Below are 10,000 nucleotides of genomic sequence, written 5' to 3'. Positions count from 1 at the left end.
TTAGGGTTAGGGTTGTGGTTGAGGCTAGGGTTAGGTTTGAAGCGGGATGTGGACATGAAGTTAGGGTTAGGGTTGTGGTTGTGGTTGAGGCTAGGGTTAGCGTTGAACCGGGATGTGGACATTAAGTTAGGGTTAGGGTTGTGGTTGTGGTTGAGGCTAGGGTTAGGTTTGAAGCGGGATGTGGACATGAAGTAAGGGTTAGGGTTGTGGTTGAGGCTAGGGTTAGGTTTGAACCGGGATGTGGACATGAAGTTAGGGTTAGGGTTGTGGTTGTGGTTGAGGCTAGGGTTAGCGTTGAACCGGGATGTGGACATGAAGTAAGAGTTAGGGTTGTGGTTGAGGCTTGGGTTAGGTTTGAACCGGGATGTGGACATGAAGTTAGGGTTAGGTTTGTGGTTGAGGCTAGGGTTAGCGTTGAACCGGGATGTGGACATGAAGACAGTGTTTAGGTACAAATCACATTTTATTGGTCACATGCGTCGAATACAACAGGTGTAGACTTTACGGTGAAATGCTACTTACGAGCCCATTCCCAACAATGCAGAGTTAAAAAGTAAGAAAAATATTTGCTAAAGAAAAAGGTAAATGGTAAAACAATAAAATAACAAGGCTATATACTAGGAGTACCAGTACCAAGTCAATGTGCAGGGGTACGAGGGAGTTGAGGTAATTGAGGTAATACAGTAGGTACATGTAGGTTAGGGTTAAAAGTGACTAGGCAATCAGAATATATAATAAACAGAGTAGCAACAGCGTATGTTATGTGAAAAATGTGAAAGTGTGTCTTTGTGTGTGTGTGTGTGTGGCATCAATATGCATCTGTGTGTGAGCGTCTGTAGTGAGTGTATGTGTGTGTGTGTTGAAGTGTCAGTGTTGTGAGTGAGCATAGAGCCAGTGCAAGAGAGTCAGTGCCAAAAAATTAAGAACTGCTGAACTGTTCGGCAGTCTTATGGCTTGGGGTAGAAGCTGTACAGGAGCCTTTTGGTCTCAGACTTGGCGCTCAGGTACCGCTTGCCGCGCGTTAACAGAGAGAACAGTCTAGGATTTGGGTGGCTGGAGTCTTTGACAATTTTTAGTGCCTTCCTCTGACACTGCCTAGTATGGAGGTCCTGGATGGCAGAGAGTTCAACCCCAGTACTGGGCCAAACACATTACCCTCTGTAGCGCCTTGCAGTCAGTTGCCAAGTAGTTGCCGAGCAGGTGATGCAGCCAGTCAAGATACTCTCAATGGTTCAGCTGTATAACTTTTTGAGGATCTGAGGGCCCATTACAAATCTTTTCAGACTCCTGAGGGGGAAGAGGCGTTGTTGTGCCTTCTTAATGACTGTGTCGATGTGTTTGGACCATGATAGGTCCTTAGTGATGTGGACACCGAGGAACTTGAAGCTCTTGACCAGCTCTACTACAGCCTTGTTGATGGGAAAGGGGGTGTGTACTGCCCTCCATTTCCTGTAGTCCACGATAAGCTGCTTTGTGATGCTGACGTTGAGGGAGAGGATGCTGCCCTGGCACTACACTGCCAGGTCTCTGACCTCCTCCCTATAGGCTGTCTCATTATCGTCGGTGATCAGGCCTAACACCTTCATGTCGGCGGCAAACTTAATGACGGTGTTGGAATCATGCGAAGCCATGCAGTCGTGGGTGACCAGGGAGTACAGGAGGGGACTGAGCACGCACTCCTGAGGGCCCCCCGTGTTGAGGGTCAGCGTGGCGGATGTGTTGTTGCCTACCCTCACCACTGGGGAGTCCAGGATCCAGATGCAAAGGGAGGTGTGGAATGCTGAGCTGTAGTCAATGAACAGCATTCTCACATAGGTATTACTTTTTTTTGTCCAGGTGGGAAAGGGCAGTGTGGAGTGCAATTGAGACTGTGTCATCTGATGATCTGTTGGGGAGGTATGCAAATTGGAGCGATTTGGAGTGGGATGATGGTGTTGATGTGAGCCATGACCAGCCTTTCAAAGCATTTCATGGCTACAGGGACTATGGTGGTTTGCTTGAAATATGTAGGTTTTACAGAATGGGTCAGGGAGAGGTTGAAAATGTCAGTGAAGAAACTTGCCAGCTGGCCTGCGCAAGCTCTGAATACGCGTCCTGGTAATCCATCTGAATGGATTGGGCATAGCAGGATTTCTAATAAGATCTAGAGCAGTAGCTCTAGCCTTTAGCTTAGTGCGGATGTTGCCTGTAATCCACGGCTTCCGGTTGCGATATGTACGTACGGTCACTGTGGGGATGATGTTGTCAATGCACTTATTAATAAAGCTGGTGACTGATGTGGTAAACTCCTCAATGCCATCGGATGAATCCCGGAACAAATTCCAATCTGTGCTAGCGAAACAGTCCTGTAGCTTAGTATCCGCTTCATCAAACCACTTCTGTATTGAGCGCGTCACTGTTACTTTCTGTTTGAGTGTTTGCTTATAAAAAGGAATCAGGAGGATAGAGTTATGGTCAGATTTGCCAAATGGAGGGTGAGGGAGAGCACTGTATGTGTCTCTGTGAGTGGAGTAAAGGTGATCTATAGTGTATGTGTCTCTGTGTATGGAGTAAAAGTGATCTAGAGTGTATGTGTCTCTGTGTATGGAGTAAATGTGATCTAGACTGTATGTGTCTCTGTGTATGGAGTAAAGGTGATCTATAGTGTATGTGTCTCTGTGTATGGAGTAAAGGTGATCTAGAGTGTATGTGTCTCTGTGTATGGAGTAAAGGTGATCTAGAGTGTATGTGTCTCTGTGTGTGGAGTAAAGGTGATCTATAGTGTATGTGTCTCTGTGTATGGAGTAAAGGTGATCTAGAGTGTATGTGTCTCTGTGTATGGAGTAAAGGTGATCTAGAGTGTATGTGTCTCTGTGTGTGGAGTAAAGGTGATCTATAGTGTATGTGTCTCTGTGTATGGAGTAAAGGTAATCTATAGTGTATGTGTCTCTGTGTATGGAGTAAAGGTGGTCTAGACTGTTTGTGTCTCTGTGTATGGATTAAAGGTGGTCTAGACTGTATGTGTTTCTGTGTATGGAGTAAAGGGGATGTAGAGTGTATGTGTCTCTGTGTATGGAGTAAAGGTGATCTAGAGTGTATGTGTCTCTGTGTGTGGAGTAAAGGTGATCTATAGTGTATGTGTCTCTGTGTATGGAGTAAAGGTGATGTAGAGTGTAGGTGTCTCTGTGTATGGAGTAAAGGTGATCTATAGTGTATGTGTCTCTGTGTATGGCGTAATGGTGACCTATAGTGTATGTGTCTCTGTGTATGGAGTAAAGGTGATGTAGAGTGTATGTGTCTCTGTGTATGGAGTAACGGTGATCTATAGTGTATGTGTCTCTGTGTATGGAGTAAAGGTGATCTATAGTGTATGTGTCTCTGTGTATGGAGTAAAGGTGATGTAGAGTGTATGTGTCTCTGTGTACGGAGTAAAGGTGGTCTAGACTGTATGTGTCTCTGTGTACGGAGTAAAGGTGGTCTAGACTGTATGTGTCTCTGTGTACGGAGTAAAGGTGGTCTAGACTGTATGTGTCTCTGTGTATGGAGTAAAGGTGGTCTAGACTGTATGTGTCTCTGTATTTGGAGTAAAGGTGATCTAGAGTGTATGTGTCTCCGTGTATGGAGTAAAGGTGATGTAGAGTGTATGTGTCTCTGTGTATGGAGTAAATGTGATGTAGAGTGTATGTGTCTCTGTGTATGGAGTAAAGGTGATCTATAGTGTATGTGTCTCTGTGTATGGAGTAAAGGTGATCTATAGTGTATGTGTCTCTGTGTATGGAGTAAAGGTGATCTATAGTGTATGTGTCTCTGTGTATGGAGTAAAGGTGGTGTAGAGTGTATGTGTCTCTGTGTATGGAGTAAAGGTGATCTATAGTGTATGTGTCTCTGTGTATGGAGTAAAGGTGATCTATAGTGTATGTGTCTCTGTGTATGGAGTAAAGGTGATGTAGAGTGTATGTGTCTCTGTGTATGGAGTAAAGGTGATCTATAGTGTATGTGTCTCTGTGTATGGAGTAAATGTGATCTAGACTGTATGTGTCTCTGTGTATGGAGGAAAGGTGATGTAGAGTGTATATGTCTCTGTGTATGGAGTAAAGGTGATCTATAGTGTATGTGTCTCTGTGTATGGAGTAAAGGTGATGTAGAGTGTATGTGTCTCTGTGTATGGAGTAAAGGTGATCTATAGTGTATGTGTCTCTGTGTATGGAGTAAATGTGATCTAGACTGTATGTGTCTCTGTGTATGGAGGAAAGGTGATGTAGAGTGTATATGTCTCTGTGTATGGAGTAAAGGTGATCTATAGTGTATGTGTCTCTGTGTATGGAGTAAAGGTGATCTATAGTGTATGTGTCTCTGTGTATGGAGTAAAGGTGATCTAGAGTGTATGTGTCTCTGTGTGTGGAGTAAAGGTGATCTATAGTGTATGTGTCTCTGTGTATGGAGTAAAGGTGGTCTAGACTGTATGTGTCTCTGTGTATGGAGTAAAGGTGATCTATAGTGTATGTGTGTGTCTCTGTGTATTGAGTAAATGTGATCTATTGTGTATGTGTCTCTGTGTATGGAGTAAATGTGGTCTAGACTGTATGTGTCTCCGTGTATGGAGTAAAGGTGATCTATTGTGTATGTGTCTCTGTGTATGGAGTAAAGGTGATCTATAGTGTATGTGTCTCTGTGTATGGAGTAAAGGTGGTGTAGAGTGTATGTGTCTCTGTGTATGGAGTAAAGGTGATCTAGAGTGTATGTGTCTCTGTGTATGGAGTAAAGGTGGTGTAGAGTGTATGTGTCTCTGTGTATGGAGTAAAGGTGATCTAGAGTGTATGTGTCTCTGTGTATGGAGTAAAGGTGATCTATAGTGTATGTGTCTCTGTGTATGGAGTAAAGGTGGTGTAGAGTGTATGTGTCTCTGTGTATGGAGTAAAGGTGGTCTAGACTGTGTGTGTCTCTGTGTATGGAGTAAAGGTGATCTATAGTGTATGTGTCTCTGTGTATGGAGTAAAGGTGATCTATAGTGTATGTGTCTCTGTGTATGGACTGACGGTGAAGGGGCCGTGTGCACCCATCATGATGCGTCTCTCTGAGAGGATGTGGCCCTGTTGGCTAGTGTCCAGAATGTGACGCTTCTTTAGAACCTTCAGAGCAAAGGACCGACTGGTGTCACTCTTTAACTGAACCTGAAGACACACACTATACAAATGAAACACACACACACGCAGGCATTACAGACACACACTAATGTAAGCACACACACATTATATACACACACACTCACACTTACCAGCTGGACGCGACTGAAGCCTCCTAGCCCGAGGGTGCAGATGACGTGGAAATCAGTGAGAGACACACTGGAGAAAAACCCTGCCTCTGCCTCCAACCTTGATTGACAAGGGGTCAATCAATTGCCCGTTATCTTTTCACTGTAATTAGCGAGTCTATATGGTTATATACAGTTGAAGTAGGAAGATTACATACACTTAGGTATTAAAACTCGTTTTTCAATCATTCCACACATTTCTTGTGTCAGTTAGGACATCTACTTTGTGCATGACATAAATAATTTTTCCAACAATTGTTTACAGACAGATTATTTCACTTATAATTCACTGCATCACAATTCCAGTGGGTCAGAAGGTTACATACACTAAATTGACTGTGCCTTTAAACAGCTTGGAAAATTCTAGAAAATTATGTCATGGCTTTAGAAGCTTCTGATAGGCTAATTGACATAATTTGAGTCAATTGGAGGTGTACCTGTGGATGTACCTGTGGAACAACAGCAAAGGATCTTGTGAAGATGCTGGAGGAAACAGGTACAAAAGTATCTATATCCACAGTAAAACGAGTCCTATACCGATATAACGTGAAAGGCCGCTCAGCAAGGAAAAAACCTCTGCTCCAAAACCGCCATAAAAAAGCCAGCCTACGGTTTGCAACTGCACATGGGGACAAAGATCGTACTTTTTGGAGAAATGTCCTCTGGTCTGATGAAACAAAAATAGAACTGTTTGTCCATAATGACCATCGTTATGTTTGGAGGAAAAACGGGAAGGCTTGCAAGCCAAAGAACACCATCCCAACCGTGAAGCACGGGGTTGGCAGCATCATGTTGTGGGGGTGCTTGCTGCAGGAGGGACTGGTGCACTTCACAAAATAGATGGCATCAGAAGGATGGAAAAGTATGTGGATATATTGAAGCAACATCTCAAGACATCAGTCAGGAAGTTAAAGCTTGGTCGCAAATGGGTCTTCCAAATGGACAATGACCCCAAGCATACTTCCAAAGTTGTGGCAAAATGGCTTAAGGACAACAAAGTCAAGGTATTGGAGTGGCCATCACAAAGCCCTGACCTCAATCCCATAGAAAATTTGTGGGCAGAACTGAAAAAGCGTGTGCGAGCCTACAAACCTGACTCAGTTACACCAGCTCTGTCAGGAGGAATGGGTAAAAATTCACCCAATTTATTGTGGGAAGCTCGTGGAAGGCTACCAGAAACATTTGATTCAAGTTAAACAATTTAAAGGCAATGCTACCAAATACTAATTGAGTGTATGTAAACTTCTGACCCTGGGAATGTGATGAAAGAAATAAAAGCTGAAATAAATCATTCTCTCTACTATTATTCTGACATTTCGCATTCTCATAAAGAAGTGGTGATCCTTACTGACTTAAGACAGGGAATTTTTACTAGGATTAAATGTCAGGAATTGTGAAAAACTGAGTTTAAATGTATTTGGCTAAGGTGTATGTAAACTTCCGACTTCAACTGTACATCATAAACTGAATTTACTAAACTCGGTTTGGTGAAAGAAGAAAGAGTGAGAAAGAGAGTGAGAGTGGAAGATGGGAATTTTAGAGTTGTAGCGACACTTACTTGGTGTTGAGCTCATCATTCTCATTCTGTCTGCTGTTGACATCATCCAGCCCTCCAATCAGATGCATGAATGACCTGGAACAGGGGAGGGGTAGGGTTACACAACTCCACATCAACCAATGAAGAACCATTCAATTACATGCACACACACACTCTCTCCCCCTCTCTCTCTCTCCCTCTCTCTCCTGGGTTCTCTCACTCTCTGTCAACGACCAGACAGGTGACTTCTCCTACTGCCGTGACACTGGTCGTACGAACATCTTCCCTGGTGGGAGAGAAATAGGAAGTAATCTTTATCTTTATCTTCCCTTTGCCTAATAGAACTCTACTCTTATTATTTGAGACTGTATGTTTGTTTATTGGTTGGTTTGTTTGGTATGTTAAATGCTCTCATACATTGTATGTCAGGTTTGTGTTTGGATGTCTATTAAAGCTGCTTTTTGTTGTTTAGTGTTTAGCAGTGCTGTTGTCTCACCCTTTCAGCGCCTGCTCTCCAAACCAGTCCCCCTTAGTGAGAGTTGTTAGAAACTCTAGCTCCTCATTGATTGATTTCTGCTGCGTGACCTTTACCTGAGGACAGACAGAAGAAATTACCCAAAGAAGGGGGAGAGGAGAGGGGAAGAGGGAGAGGAGAGGGGAAGAGGAGGGAGAGGAGAGGGGAAGAGGAGGGAGAGGAGAGGGGAAGAGGAGAGGAGGGGGAAGAGGGAGAGGAGAGCTGAAGAAGGGGGAGAGTAGAGGGGAAAAAGAGGGGAGAGAAGAGGGGAAGGGGAGGGAGAGGAGAGGGGAAAAGGAGGGAGAGGAGAGGGGAAGAAGGAGGGAGAGGAGAGGGGAAGGAGGGAGAGGAGAGGGCAAGAGGAGGGAGAGGAGAGGGGAGTGGAAGAAGGAGGGCCGTAGAGGGGAAGAAGAGAGGAGAGAGTAGGGGAAGAGGTAGGAAGTTTGTGAAGTCTGTGAATTTAAATTATGAATTATGGCATTACTGCATATGTCCACACAGTGGCAGTATGATTGTGATAGTATGACTCCGCCTCTCCTCCTCCTCTTCATGTTGTTCGCTGATGATGAAGAATGTGTCTCCTGTGGTGCCCTGTCTGATGATGTAATCACCTTCACTGTAGTGAGTCTGAGAAAGAGAAACAGATCAAGGAGAGAGAGAGAGAGAGAGAGAGAGAGAGAGAGAGAGAGAGAGAGAGAGGACAAGTGTGAGGGAGAGAGCAAAAGAGAGAAAGAAAGAGATAGGGGAGAGGGAGAGAGAGAGAGAGAGAGAGAGAGAAAGAGAGAGAGAGAGAGAGAGAGGGGGGGGAGGGAGAGGGAGAGGGAGAGAGAAAAAGAGAGAAAGAGGGGAGCAGGAAAGGAGAGGGAGAAATACAGAGGACAGCAGAGGAGAAGAGAGAGAGGTGGGGAGAGAGACAAAGGGACAGAGAGTGAGAGATGGAGGGAGGGAGAGAGAGAAAGGAGGATAACAGCAGAGGAGAAGAGAGGGGGGGAGTGATTAAAGTTATTTTAATAAAGTCAGTTAAGAACAAATTCTTATTTACGATGACGGCCTACACCGGCCAAACCCGGACGACGTGGGCCAATTGTGAGCGCGTGTGTGTGTTTGTGTGTGCATGTGTGCACTCCACACCTCCTCCAGAACATCAGCCACCTTACTAAGAATGTCCTCAGGCAACGACTGAAAGGAGGGAACACTGACAGAGAGAAAGAGAGAGAGAGAGAACAACAACATTGTTGCCAAAAATAAATTGTGTGAATAAGACTTTTTAAGAGACGTGACAGAAGCTAGCAAATATTTTGTGTTCTGTGTCTATTCAACTAGGCTCATAGAATGATGCAAAGCTGCATAATGTGTGTTTGAAGCAGAAGCTAACCGTGTGTGTGTGTCTGTGTGTGTCACCTGCGGATGAACTCCATATACTGGAAGTGTTTGATGAGTCCAGTCCTCATCATGATGGTCTGGAAACCCTGTCTGTCTATCACCCACAGCTTAATGTCCGTCAGAGCTGGAGAGACGTAGAAAGAAAGAAAGAAAGAAAGAAAGAAAGAAAGAAAGAAAGAAAGGCAGATGAGGAAAATAAATATATAACAAAGGGGAAATGGGAGCCAGAAGAGTAAGACAATTTAAATTAATTTCAATGCCTCCGTATGCTCTCCTGTTGCTCACATGTACGCTCCCCATCCCTTTCCACATTAAAGAAAAGCAACTTCAAGTGCAAAGAGTTATAAAACATTTGAAGTACAACAGAGCCAACGTGTCAAACATGATAATATGATTCAAACCTGTGGCACGTAGCCAGCAGAGAGAGAAGCTCAACAAAAGCATTACATACACAGACACTCAGAGAGATGCAGACCCTCTCCCTCTCTCTCTCTCTCTCTCTCTCTCTCTCTCTCTCTCTCTCTCTCTCTCTCTCTCTATCTCTCTCTCTCTCTCTCTCTCTCTCTCTCTCTCTCTCTATATATATATATATATATTTATATGTCTATCTGTGTGCTGCCCACACTGTAAGATAAACAGAATATTACATAATCACAGTGACATAATGATCTGATGATATTCAGACTGTATATATTCATATTCCAACAGTAACATCCACACTCAATTATGCAACAACACACACACAGAAGTATTTATGTACAGTGGGGAGAACAAGTATTTGATACACTGCCGATTTTGCAGCTTTTCCTACTTACAAAGCATTTTCTGCAAAGGGGACAGGACGACTGCACCGTATTGAGGGGAGGATGGGTGGGGCCATGTATCGCGAGATCTTGGCCAACAACCTCCTTCCCTCAGTAAGAGCATTGAGATGGGTCGTGGCTGGGTCTTCCAGCATGACAACGACCCGAAACACACTGCCAGGGCAACTAAGGAGTGGCTCCGTAAGAAGCATCTCAAGATCCTGGAGTTGCCTAGCCAGTCTCCAGACCTGAACCCAATAGACAATCTTTGGAGGGAGCTGAAAGTCATATTGCCAAGCGACAGCCCTGAAACCTGAAGGATCTGGAGAAGGTCTGTAGGGAGGAGTGGGCCAAAATCCCTGCTGCAGTGTGTGCAAACCTGGTCAAGAACTACAGGAAACGTATGATCTCTGTAATTGCAAACAAAGGTTTCTGTACCAAATATTAAGTTCTGCTATTCTGATGTATCAAAT

General features: G+C 44.2%; 1 pseudogene; it reads right to left on the bottom strand.

The window, feature by feature from the left end:
- Positions 1-10,000, bottom strand: part of LOC110522824 (cGMP-dependent protein kinase 1-like) — a 28,805-nt pseudogene that overhangs the window by 13,867 nt on the left and 4,938 nt on the right.

This window comes from Oncorhynchus mykiss, chromosome 5 (genome assembly GCF_057628025.1).
Source record: "Oncorhynchus mykiss isolate SJ-2025 chromosome 5, ASM5762802v1, whole genome shotgun sequence".
In the NCBI taxonomy this organism is placed as follows: domain Eukaryota; kingdom Metazoa; phylum Chordata; class Actinopteri; order Salmoniformes; family Salmonidae; genus Oncorhynchus; species Oncorhynchus mykiss.
Note: the sequence above shows the minus strand (reverse complement) of the source record. Positions and strands in the feature narration are given on the sequence as shown.